The sequence below is a fragment of the Phyllostomus discolor genome, chromosome 4 (assembly GCF_004126475.2).
Source record: "Phyllostomus discolor isolate MPI-MPIP mPhyDis1 chromosome 4, mPhyDis1.pri.v3, whole genome shotgun sequence".
NCBI lineage: Eukaryota > Metazoa > Chordata > Mammalia > Chiroptera > Phyllostomidae > Phyllostomus > Phyllostomus discolor.
The window spans coordinates 168,403,077-168,413,236 of NC_040906.2; the positions used below are offsets into that span (position 1 = coordinate 168,403,077).

General features: G+C 43.0%; 1 pseudogene; it reads right to left on the minus strand.

The window, feature by feature from the left end:
• Positions 1–4,844: 4,844 nt before the first annotated feature.
• LOC114495517 lies at positions 4,845–5,623 on the minus strand (annotated as a pseudogene).
• Positions 5,624–10,160: the final 4,537 nt, after the last annotated feature.

Here is a 10,160-nt window from a genome sequence, read left to right on the forward strand (position 1 = left end):
GAAAGGAGGAAGCCATGAAAAGCAGAAATGGTCCAAAGAAAGTGTGTACACACTCAACATGACCTACCTGGAAAGTTGTCCCCATCTCCAACACACACCTACAATCTGGCTTTTATTCTTTACTTTTCAGTTATTTTGCCTGAAATTCTACTAGTTAGAGATTAATTTGAGATTTTAAGCTTTGTGTCATAAAACATAGGTCTCTAAGAGAGATGTCTACTACCTGATCATTGATGTGTTACGTAACTATTGATTATTTGGAGAGATTCTGCCACTAAGTGGAGCCTTACCCCCTTCTCCAACAGAAAGGGAGTTCTAATAGGGGTAGAGTGAGAAAGAGAGAGTGGGTAGGGTTTAAGACACACGACACTTGAGGGTGTGAGGCTGTTAAATTTAGGTCATGTAAAGGGCCTTTGTGTTTGCACACTGAGCAGAAGTAAGCCAAACAGCTTATTTTGAAATTTTCTTATTTTTAATGTTTTAGTGTTTATGCTGTTACAGTTGTCCCAATTTTTCCCTTCAGTCCCACTCCACCCAGCCAGCCCCCACCTCCATAGTCAGTCCCCACGCTGTTGCCCATGTCCGTGGGTCCGTCACATACGTTCTTTGACGAAGTCCCTTCACCCTCATACAGTCCCCACCGGCCCCCTGCCTCTTACAGCTGTCAGTCTGTTCCACGATTCAATGCCTCTGGCTCTGTTTTGCTCATTAGTTTATTTCGTGAAATTTTCTTCATTAAACCTTTTATTCAATTTATTGTGGTGACATTGGTTAGTAAAATTATATAGGTTTCAGGTGTACAGTTCTATAACATCATCTGTATATTGTATTGTGTGTTCACCACCCCCGGTCAAGTCTCCTTCTATCACCATTTATGCCCCCATACCCTCTTGTATCCACCCCCAACCCTCTGGTAATCACCATACTGTTGTCTGTGTCTATGAGGGTTTTTGGTTTTGGGGTTTGTTGTTGTTTTTTTTTTCTTAATTCCCTTATGTCTTTAATCCAGCTACCCTAGTTACCTCTCCTCTGACACCTGTCAGTGTGTTCTCTGTATCTATGAGTGTTTCTATTTTCCTTGTTGGTTTCCATGTATAAATGGAATCATATGGTACTTGTCTTAGGAGACTGGCTTATTTTTCTTAGCATAGTATTCTCCAGCTTCATCCATATTGTTGTAAAAGGTAAGCTTTCCTTTTTTACAGCGAGTAGTATTCCATTGTGCAAATGTACCACAGCTTTTTTATCCACTCATCTACTGATGGGCATTTGGACTGCTTCCAAATCTTGACTATTGTACATAATGCTGCAGTGAATGTAGGGATGCATCTATTCTTTCAAATTAGTGTTTCAGGTTTCTTTGGATATGTCCCCAGAAGTGGAAGCACTGGGTAATAAGGGAGTTCCATTTTTAGCTTTTTGAGGTAACGTCACACTGTTTTCCACAGTTGCTACAGAGATCTGCATTCCCACCAACAGTACGTGGGGTTCCCTTTACTCCGCATCCTCACCAACACTTGGTGTTTGTTGGTGTATTGATGATAGCTACTCTGACAGGTGTGAGATGGCATCACATTGTGATTTTAACTTGCATTTCTCTGATAATTAGTGACATTCAGCATCTTTTCACATGTCTATTGGCCATCTGTATGTCCTGTTTGGAGAAGTGTCTATTCAGGTTCTTTGCCCATTTTAAATTGGATTGTGAGGGTTTTTTAAAGTTTTTTTTTTTTTGAATGTCAACATTTTTATTTAGTGTGAAGGAAAAATCACATTTTTTACATACTAGTGTTCACACTTTATGTTGAATAGTTCTTTGGTTTTGACAAATGCATCGTGTATTCACCATTACAGTATCATAAAGAATAGCGTTACTGACCTAAAAGTGCCCTTTGCTTCACCTAGTTATCCCTCTTCCCTCTCTCCCTGAGTCCCCATTCCTTTTTTTAAGCATATTTCATTGGTTATGCTATTAGCTTTCCCAATTTTTCTCCCCTTTAACCCCCTCTCTGTCCTGCACCCCCAACCCTCCAGCATTCTCCCTCCTTAATTCATGTCCATGGGTCATATATGTAAGTTCTTTGGCTTCTCCATTTCCTGTACTATTCTTAAAGTCTCCATGTCGATTTTGTGCCTACCATTTATGCTTCTTATTTCCTGTACCTTTCCACCCCCATTCTTACCCTCCCCCTCCCCACTGAAAACCCCCCACGTGATCTCCATTTCTCTGATTCTGTTTCTGTTCTAATTGTTAGTTTTTGCTTTTTTAGGTTCAGTTGTTGATGGTTGTGAGTTTGTTGTCATTTTACTGTTCATGGTTTTTGATCTTCAATTGTTTAGATAAGTCCCTTTAACATTTCATATAATAAGGGCTTGGTAATGATGAACTCCTTTAAATTTGACCTTATCTGGGAAACACTTTATGTGCCCTTCCATTCTAAATGATAGCTTTGCTGGATAGAGTAATCTTGGATGTAGGTCCTCGCCTTTCATGATTTGGAATACTTCTTTCCAGCCTCTTGCCTGTAAGGTTTCTTTTGAGAAATCAGCTGATAACCTTATGGGAACTCCTTTGTAGGTAACTCCTTTCCTCTTGCTGCTTTTAAGATTCTCTAATCTTGGGTAGCTTAATGATGATGTGCTTTGGTGTGTTCCTTTTTGGGTCAAATTTTTTTGGAACTTTGGGCTTCCTGGACCTCTCAGACTTCCTGGAAGTCTGTTTCCATTGCCAAAGTGGGGAAGTTTTCCTTCATTATTTGTTCAAATAAGTTTTCGACTTGCTCCTGTTCTGGCACCCCAGATTCTGATCCTAGAGCCTTTAAAGTTGTCCTGGAGGTTCCGAAGCCTGTCCTCATTTTTTTGAGTTCTTGGTTCTTCATCCGTTTCAGTTGGATGTTTATTTCTTCCTTTTTTCCTAAGTTGTTGATTTGAGTCCCAGTTTCCTTCCCTTCCCTGTTGGTTCCCTGTATATTTTTCTGTATTTCACTTTGGGTAGCCTTCATTTTTCCTTCATATGGTGACCAGGCTCAATCACTTCTGTGAGCATCCTGATTACCAGTGTTTTGAACTCTGCATCAGATAGGTTGGCTGTCCCCTTGTCGCTTAGTCCTTTTTCTGGAGTTTTGATCTGTTTTTTCACTTGGGCTGTATTTCTTTGTCTCACTACACCAAAGGGTGGGGCCTTTGGTATTTGCCAGGGTGGGGCAACCCTCTGCTGCATTGTGGCACTGTCTGTGGGAGAGAGGTCAGAGAGGGAACAATTCATCTGGCTTGCTCTACTCTAGCCCCATTTTGCAATGAACTCGAACTGTCCTGTGAGACTGGGACCTTTGGCCGCCATGGCAGCCCCGCAGTAGTTTACAGCTAGTTCTGAGTCTAGTTTCCCATTCAGCCAGCTCTGCCTCACCCACGCAGTCTGCCACCATGCCACTGGTCCTCTTAGCGCAGCTGCCCGTCTCTGCCCATCCTACTGGTCTGAGTGGATGTTTCTTTAACTCTTGTTGTCGGAGTTCCATGCAGTTTGATTTTTTGGCTCTTCTAATTGTGTATTGTTTTTAGATTGCTTGTTATCCTTTTGGTTGTGCCAGGAAGCGAAGCGTTTCTGCCTACGCCTCCATCTTGGCCTGAACTCTCCTTTTTTTTAAAGCTTTTTATATATTTTGGCTATTAACCCCTTGTCATGTGTACCATAGACAAATATGTTCTCCCACCTTAGATTCTTTTCATTTTGCTGATGGTTTTCTTTGTTGCACAAAACCTTTTTAGTTAGACGTAGCTCCATTTGTTTTATTTTTTCGTTTATGTCCCTTGCCCAAGGAAATGTATTAGAAAAAATACTGCTACAAGAAATATCCAAGATTTTATTGCCTATGTTTTGTTCTAGGATTTTTATGGTTTTCAAGTCTAACGTTCAAGCCTTTAATCCACTTTGCATTCATTTGTGCACATGGTGTGAGAACGTGGTGTAGTTTCAGTTTTTGCATATATCTGCCCAGTTTTCCCATCTGTTGACTATTTATTGACTCTTTACCGCATTGTATGTTCTTGCTTCCTTTTTCAAATACTAATTGGCCATAAAGGTGTGGGCTTATTTCTGGGCTGTCCATTCCGTTTAGTAAATCTGTGTCTTTTTTTTTTTTTTTTCTTCTAATAAAAAGGTTTTTATTGCCTTTGGTCCACATTACCATTTGGTAATACCATTTGGTATTTCACATTATCTCTTGTTCCCAGGGCTCCTAGGTGGGGTTGGTCCCAGAGAGGGCCTCCTGGTGGGGGTTCCTGTGCAGTACTTCGTGGGGGAGGAGGGCCTAGTATAGAAGAGGGGTGTCTGGCTTTGCCTCGACCACTCAGAACTTAATTGCCCAGCCAGGCGCTGGGTCCCTGGGAGGGTCCTGGGGAAATCCAGTCCCTTATGATGCCTAAAATACCTGGTGACTGTGTCCTGGCCCTGGCCCAGGGGACTTCCTTTCCAGCACCCTCCCTTATATCACCCGCCCCCCCCCCCCAAATTACTTTAGTTAAAACTGCCTGTAACTTGTGGGTATGGAAACCACAAACTGATCAGCAGAGAAAAGGGGGGGGGGGCGGGAAAACCTGGAAGCCATTTGGAGCCAGTTCCCTCCCTGTGCAGGTTTGTTTCCCCCATAGCTTGGCCCAAACCTGCTGGGAAACCTGCTACCTGGCCCTGTGCCCTGGCAGGTTCCTCCCACCCCATAAGCATCTGGATCTGGCCTTTGGAGAGCCTCAGCTGGAAGCACTTGAACACAGAAAACCAAGATGCAGACAGAAAAACCTGAAATCCCAGATGGGGTGATGTTATAGGGAAACACCCCATGAGGAGGGCCTCAGTAGCTTGTCTCCTCTTGGTAGTGGGGTGGGGTCCTCTGGGCCCTCCCTGGGCTCAGGTAGTCACCTGCTGACCCTGGATCCCTGTTGGCCACTGGGCTTTCTAGGCAGTACTTAGGATCACATGTCTGCTGGCCCCAGCCAAAGACCTAGCCACTCTGGTTGGTGCCCTGTGTGTAGCCCATCCACAGAGACATGAAGGAATTGTCACAATTGTCGTTCTCCAACTTGACGTCATAGGTGTGCTACCTGATCCCAGGAGCCGTCATGCCCACCTGGCTGGCACACTTGGTACCGTCTGGAGCCCAGTGACGCACTGGCCTGCCCTCATGGTAACATCATCAAAGTTCCACTCCTTCTTTTCCAGGAACTTGATGCCGATGTCCACACCACTCTGCAGCCCCTTTGTCTTGGCCCTCCCTGCCAGAGCCAGAAGAGACACCAGCATCTGTGCCATGTTTCCACTCTCTGATCATTGGCCTCAAATAGGTCCACGGAGTTCATGCCATAGCTGACCATGGCCTTGATGAAGTTGGAGAGGTTTTCTAGCTGGTGCCAGTTTTGAATGGAGTGGTTGATCTTAGGGACAGAGCCGGGCTTATTCTTGAGTGTACACAGAATAATCACGTCCTTCAGACCCTTCCGGAAGACAACCAATGAGTCCCTCAATCCAGCTATGGAGTTCTGCCTACTGAGGGTTATATTTAAGTAGGAGCCAGTTCTTGACTTGGGCTGAAAGCCTGTGTGAGGGTCACTAGTTGAATTGCATGGAGCTCATGTGGGCAGCAGCAACAGCAGGATAGATGGCCCGGGGGTGAGATGGCCGGGGAAGCTATGTCTACTTTCTACGCCAGTACCATGCTGTTTTGATTACTATGGCCTTGTAGTATAGTGTCTTCAGTTTCTTCAGTGTCTTAAGATTTTCTAAGTACAGATCTTTTACATCCTTGGTTAAAATTATTCCCAGATGTTTTTTATATTTTGATGGAATTGTGAATAGTATATTGTTTCTTTTTCTAATAACTCATTATTGCTGTATATAAATGCCACTGATTTCTAGATATTTATTTTGTATCCTGTTACTTTACTGACTTCATTTTTAGTTTTTTAATTGAATCTTTAGGATTCTTTATATACAGTATCATGTCATCTGAAAATAATGGAAGTTTTTTAAAATTACTGCTTCAATTTCATTAGTTGTAATCTAGCCAGAATTTTTTATTCTTCCTGATTCAGTTTTAGAAAATTGCATGTTTCTAGAAATTTATCCATATTGTCCAGACTGTTTAATTTGTTGGCATATAGTTGTTCATAGTATTTTCTTATAATCCTTTGTATTTTGGGGGGCATCAGTTGTTAATTCTCTTTCATTTTTTCCCCCTCTCACTTCTGATTTTATTTATTTGAGTCCTCTCTCTCTTTTTTTCTTGGTGGGTTTGGTTAACGGTTTGTCAATCTTATTTATCTTATCAAAGAACCAGCTCTTGGTTTCACTGAACTTCTACATTGTTATTTTTTTAAGACTCTATTTTGTTTATCACTGCTCTGATCTTTATTATTTCCTTTCTTCTACTCACTTTGGGCTTTGTTATTTTCTAGTTCCTTTATGTGTAAAGTTAGATTGTTTATTTGAGATTATCTTATTTCTTGAGGTAGGCCTGTAATGCTGTAAAACTCCCTCTTAGGACTGTTTACTTTGTGTCCCATAGATTTTGGATCGTTGTGTTCTCATTCTAATTGTTTTCAAGTATCTTTTTTTTTTTAAGATTTTATTTATTTATTTTTAGAGAGAAGGGAAGGGAGGGAGAAAGAGAGAGGAACATCAATGCGTAGTTGCCTCTCATGTGGCTCCCACTGGGGACCTGGCCTGCAACCCCGGCATGTATCCTGACTAGGAATCGAACTGGCGACCCTTTGGTTCACAGTCCGTGCTCAATCCACTGAGATACACCAGCCAGGTCTGGGTTCAAGTATCTTTTAATTTCTTCCTTGACCTCATTGTTAACCCATTCATTGGTTAGTAACATGTTATTTAGCCTCCATGTCTCTGTGTGTTTTTAGGGGGGTTGTGTGTGCATGTGGTTTTCCAGTTTCATACAATTATGTTCAGAGAAGATGCTTGATATGAATTCAATCTTAAATTTATTGAGACTTGTTTTATGTACTACCATGTGGTCTATCCCAGAAAATGTTCCATGTGCACTTGAAAACAATGTATATTATGCTGTTTTAGGATATAATTGTCTGAAGATATTATTAAATCCATCCGATCTAGTGTGTCTTTTAAGGCCACCATTTCCTTGTTGATTTTCAGTCCTGACCATATTACTGTTGCTCTCTTCCTTTATGTCCATCAAGATTTGCTTTATATATTAGGTGTTCCTATGTTTGGTGCATAAATGTTTACAGGGGTTTTATCCTCTTGTTGGATTGTCCCCTTTATCATTGTGTAGTGACCTTCTTTGTCTCATACTATAGTCTTTGTTTTAAAGTCTATTTTTTGTCATATAAGTATTGTTACCTCAGCTTTTTAAAAATTTCCATTTACATGAAATTTTTTCCCATTCCTTTCATTTTAGTCTATGTATATCTTTCATTTTGAAATGGGTCACTTGTAGATAGCATATATATGAGCCTTGTTTTCTTTTTTTAAGATTTTATTTTTATTTTTTAGAGAAAGGGGAAGGGAGGGAAAAAGATGGAGAGAAACATTGATGCATGAGAAATACACGAGTTGCCTCTCACACACCCCAACCGGGGACCCAGGCATGTGCCCCGACAGAGAACTGAACCAGTGACCTCTCAGTTCACAGGCCGGCGCTCAATCCACTGAGCCCCACCAGCCAGGGCCTCCTTCAGTTTTAAATGATAACCTTGCTGGGTAAAGTAGTCTTCATTTTAGGTCCTTGCTTTTCATCATTTTGACAATTTCTTGCCAATTCCTTTTGGCCTAAAATGTTTCTGTTGAGAAATCAACTGACAGTCTTATGGAGGCTCCCATGCAGGTAACTGTCTCTTGCTGCTTTTTGTTTTTCTTTATATTGATTCTAGAGAGAGGGGAGGGGAGAGAGAAAGTGAGGGAGAGAAACATCGATCAGTTGCCTCTTGCACGTGCCTCAACCGAGGACAGAACTGCAACCCAGGCATCAGCCCTGACCAAGAATTGAACCGGTGACCTTTTGCTTTGCAGGATAATGCCCAACAGACTGAGCCACACCTAGCCAGGGTTCTCTTGCTACTTTTGATGCTCTCTTTAGCCTTGACTGATGTGGCTCAGTAAGATAGACATCGTCTCACAAACCAAAAGCCACTGGTTCAATTCCTATGATGTGGGTGTTGTTATACTTCATGTTGTCCCATAGGTTCTTTAAAATATCCTCATTTAAAAGTTTTTTAATTTAATTTTTTCTGCTCTAATTGGGTGTTTTCTACTACCTTATTTTCTAAATCACTAATTCAGTCTTCTGCTTCATCCAACCATTTGTTACTTGCAGCGTATTCTTCATTTCTGATTGCTTCTTTTTATGGTGTGTATGTTCTTCTTCACACTGTTGTTGTTCTCACTAAGTTCCTTGACCATCCTTACAGTCATTTCTCTTGAACTCTATATCTGGTAAATTGCTATCTTTGTTTCCTTTAGCTCCCTTTTTCTGCAGATTTCTTCTGTTCTTTTCATTTGGGGCATATTTCTTTGTCTCTTCATTTTGGCTCCCTCTTTGTGTTTGCTTCTAGGTATTGGGTAGATCTGCTATGACTCCCAGTATTGGTAAGGTGGCCTAATGTAGTAGGTGTCCTGTGAGATCCAGTGGTACAGACTCCCTTATCACCTGAGCTGGGTACTCTAGGAATGTCCCTTCTGTACACATATGTTTCCTCCTGTTATAATTTAGTCTTGATTGCTTTTGGCTCTTTCGTGCATGGATTGACCCTCAGGGTGGCTGTGAGACTCAACCCCCAACATGGTGTGCAAGCTGCTGTGCAGGTGCTTATCATTCGAAGCAGAACTTGCCTCAGCAGGGTTTGGTGCCTGCGGAGATCTCTGTGGCTATGCTGCTTGTGAAACTTATTGGATCTTGCATTGTTGTTGTCTGCCCACTGGGTGTGTAGGTTCTGGGCCTTTCTGATGGACTCTGGTGCAGGCCTTTGCCAGATTCTGCCTGTGACGACTGGCCCTGGGCAACCTGTTTGGAGCTACGAGAGACCCTCAGCTTGTGGCACCCTCTGCTGGGCCAGGGTGCATGCAGTAAGGACCAAGCTGTGTCCCAAGGCCATCTTTACCAGCACAGGGATGGGTCAGCAATATTCTCAAAGCACCCAGAGATCCTCTTCCACCTGCAGCCTGCTTGCTAGTCTTGGTTGCTGAAAGACCCTCTGGTGGTACTTGAGTTGCATGTGGTAGGTTCTCAGTGAGTCACCAGGTAGGGGTGATGGGTGTTCACCAGGTCAATACAAATTCAAGCTCAGTGCCCTTGCTGGGTCTGAGGCCACTCAGCAAATGTCCCAGGGTATACCAAGTCTAGCTGCCATACTCTGGGTGTTCAAACATCTCTGTGGTGAAGCAGGTCTCAGGGAGTTGTCCAGGTGAGGCCAGCAAAGTGTATCAGGCCCAAACAGACCAAGATTTGGATATGTGAAGGGAGGGCTCTACACCAGTCAGGCATGCAAGGGAAAAATGGCCCCCATCCTAGAGCTACAACTCAGTCTGTCCCAGATTCCCCAAGGAGCCTGATCTCAGCTCCCTGGCTGTCTCATAGGGCTGTGGATCTTCTGTGAGTGGCAGGTGCTGGTCAGGCTTGGAGGAAGGTTAGGGGAGTGGCCCTTGCCCCAGAGCCACACAACTCTGTCTGTCTTAGATTCTGCCTAGATTTTGGGAGGGTGGGGAGACATCACTTAAAGGATCTGCACAGTCTCAGAACATATGCAAACCACCCACTGTGGGATTCACCACCCGGGCAACAGCTGGAAGGGTTCCAGGGGTCAAACCTCCAAAAGCCAGAAATTGGCACTGTCCCATCTCCAAGCCCTCCCCTACATAGACCCACAAAGCGGTGAAGCGGGTTACCCTGTCCTGGTGAACACGTAAGGCTCTGCCCCACCCACACAATTTATAGATGCCTTTTCTGTAATACGCCATGCTACTAAGACAGAGAGTCAAAGCAGCTCTAGCTAATACACAGAAACACACACAGGGAGGAAGCCAAATTGATGAGACAAAGAAATATGATGCAAATGAAAGAACAGAAAAAAAAAACAGAGACTAAACAAAATGGAGATAACCAATCTATCAGATATGGAGTTCAAAACACAGGTGGTCA